The sequence below is a fragment of the Solanum stenotomum genome, chromosome 5 (genome assembly GCF_019186545.1).
Source record: "Solanum stenotomum isolate F172 chromosome 5, ASM1918654v1, whole genome shotgun sequence".
Taxonomy (NCBI): domain Eukaryota; kingdom Viridiplantae; phylum Streptophyta; class Magnoliopsida; order Solanales; family Solanaceae; genus Solanum; species Solanum stenotomum.
In genome coordinates this window covers 38,150,577-38,153,876 of record NC_064286.1, presented here as the reverse complement: position 1 = coordinate 38,153,876, position 3,300 = coordinate 38,150,577, and positions in this window count along the sequence as shown.

Below are 3,300 nucleotides of genomic sequence, written 5' to 3'. Positions count from 1 at the left end.
ACGTGGGCGTGGTCTCGTGGTTAAGTTAAAAGTGGAAAGTGATGTCGGTTAAGTTGCGGACTAAGGAGTCTTTTCAGATTTAATTAAGGGTTAAGTAGTGTCATTTTAACCTCATCTAGACCACCTATATCAAGACTTTAGACCCCTAAATTCATTGATCCTAGTGATTATTTAAACTCACCAAAAAGAAACCCAATTTCGTCTAAGATATTCTCTCTCTATAAAGTGAAGAAGAAGAAGAAGAGAATCAAGCTAGGTCAAAATCCTCCAATCTTCCAAGATTTGTGAGGGCATTGTATCGAAGGTATGATAGCTTATTCATACATGGATTCTTCCATCCATGGAGGCCCCTAGAATTTCCCCTATTTGATGAAGAATTCCCTAATTCAAATTAGGGTTTCTTCAATGTTGTGGGTTATGAGTGTTGATCCAATTGTGTGGATACTGATTAATTATGATTGAATTAGTAGTGAATCATGTTATTATGATGAAATTACTTGTTTTATATGTCTAACCCTAGTCTAATTGATGAAATTGAAGTAATTTGGGTTTATGCCTTGCAAAAAAGGAAATTGAGGATTTAGAGATGATATTCTAGGGTTGATGATATATATAGTAATTGCTTGAGAGTAAAATCATGTATACATGAACTGAATTAGAATAAAGTATATGTGATGGATCATGACTAGTAATGCTTGAGATTGAACCTTTATAATGATATATGATTAGAATCACGTGATTAGAATGCCTTGTAATATGTATGATGATTGTAAGAAGTAAAGCTTTGAGAGTAAGGCTTGTAGTCATGAATGTTGATTTCTAGGGCTTTGAGAGTAAAGCTAATATGTTGAATTATGTATGTAATAGCTTTGAGAGTGAAGCCTATATGATAATGGTCAACAAGTAGATATCATTGTTGAGGAGGGACTTTACCACCTCATTTACCTTATGAATGTGTGAATGAATAATGTGATAGAATCACATGAAACATGGATTGGTTGTCAAGGACATCCTTCCATGAGACATAATTGCTAAGTAAGGCTTAATAACTAGCCCAAGGGGTGTATGCTTGGCCCTGAGTGGATATTGACAATGAGATGGAGGTCCACACCTAGTTGAGTCCGGGTTTACAAATAAGAAGGGGGAACTCTCACATAGTAGAGTCCGAGTTTTCCCAAAGTAGGTCTCATGAGATGGAAGCCTTCACCTTGTAGAGTCCAGGTTTCTAGTAGCAATCTCCATATCCAAGGAACTAAGACATGCTTAAAGAAGTATATCCTAGTGTTCAAAAGCATTAATGAACTAAGACATGCTTGAAGAAGTGTCTCAGAGTGTTCAAAGTAAAGAGGAACTAATATTTGCTTAAGGAAGTATCTCATAGTGTTCCAATGTGATAAAATAGGTACTAGTCCCCAACCAACAAGTATGATTATGATCACCTAAAGTGATACTTAGTATGGGTGAGATTATGGGGGTCTTATACATGCATTGCACCGGTATGACTTGAGGTTACCTACGAATTGTCTCTCTTATATGATGTATGCTAGCTTGGATTATTGTTTTTGTTGTCTTCCTTGATATGTTTGACTAAAGGTGAATGTTCCCTTGTCTATGAGAAATAAGCTAAGGATGAGATCAAAGATGGTATGTATGTATGATGGCCTAAGGTGGTACTTAGTATGGATAAGATTATGGGGTCTTATCCATGCATTGCACAAGTATGACTTGAAGGTACTTATGAAGTGTTCCTTTTATGTTATGATGATTTAAGTATCGATTATTCTTAGGAGTATGATCTAGCTCTTATGCTTATGGATTATTCCTTATGATGACTAATGCTTATATTATGTCTATGTTGGAGATTATGCTTATGACTTTGTTGTTATACTCTTATGATGTTATGCTAGCTATCATATTTAGTACATTTTGTACTAACACATACTCTTGCCTACATTCTTATAAAATGTAGGGTTCAACGATATTGAGTTTCATCCTCGAGGCTAAGTTCCTAGTAGAGGAAGGAGTTGAAGATTTGGTAAGTCCTCGTAGCATGGAAGATTTGATCACCTTTCTTTTATGTCTTTCTTTTATGTTTTAGACTTTTGTATGGGTTATGTCCCAAGATTTATTCAAGTTATATTAGATGGTTTGAGACAAAGTGTTCTAGAGTTCTGCTTGCTTTTATAAAAGACTTAGATTGTATGAAAAAAATTTAAAATTTTTGCATCATTTTTGTTGCTTTATGTTATGATGTGCTAAGGGGCTTATATGAGGCCTCTCGGGGTCTTGTACGCCTTGTTACATCTAGGGTGTACCCCTTGGTCATGACAACTAACCCTTAGAAAATTAAATTCTTCTCAGTCAAGTCTCATTTCAAGCAAGAACTAGGGTTCTTTATCTCTAAGTCTCAGATGAAAAATTCAAGCTAGTTTCTTTTTTTCAGGACGTGAGATTTCATCAATGAAATTTCTTTAACCCATTGAGTCTCAAGGAAAAAATCTAGTTTTATAATTTATGATATCTAGAAAGCTAAGGATTTTATGAAAAACATGAAGTCTATTATATTTTCAATTCTATATCATGAATAGTTTAGTTATGTGTTTCGAACCAAAATTCAGTATTTATAAATAGTATTTTCATGAACCCTCAGAATGTAGCTATTTTCATGTCTCAAAATCATATTATTTCAGATGCATATATCATATTATTAGTTTTTATGATTTAGGATACTTTCAGATAAACTTTCTTTCAATATTTATCAATTTTCCAGTATTCATGAGCTACTCAGTATTTATAAGTTATGATCAACATCATTCAATATTATTAGATTATTATTGTTTCAGTTTATCAACATGTTTCCATTGAGAATTTTACTTAGCACCAATCGAATTTAGGGTTGAAGTCACACTTGTTAGTTGATGACTGAGACCTTTAGTAGATATCCCTTAATTCTAGAACTACGTATCACCATAGGATCTTGAGGGTCATGCGTCAGACCAGGAATGACTCCTCAATATTTTATAGACATTAGCTTAGTGGTACCACATTAGTTTAGACCAACCTTTGTATGCTGACAAATTATATTGGGCCCTTTTGGTGGGGATTTTACATCAAAGTCCATGTTAGCTGATCACATGGTTATATGTCGGTTAGTAGTCGCTCCCACAGTTCAGCCTCAGTTATTGCATGACCTAGTAGTTAGTTATTTGACTTTCAGTATGCCTTAGTTACATGTTTTACTACTTGATCATCATATTACTTCATGTTATTTCAGTTCATTATTTCAGATTCATTATGTTC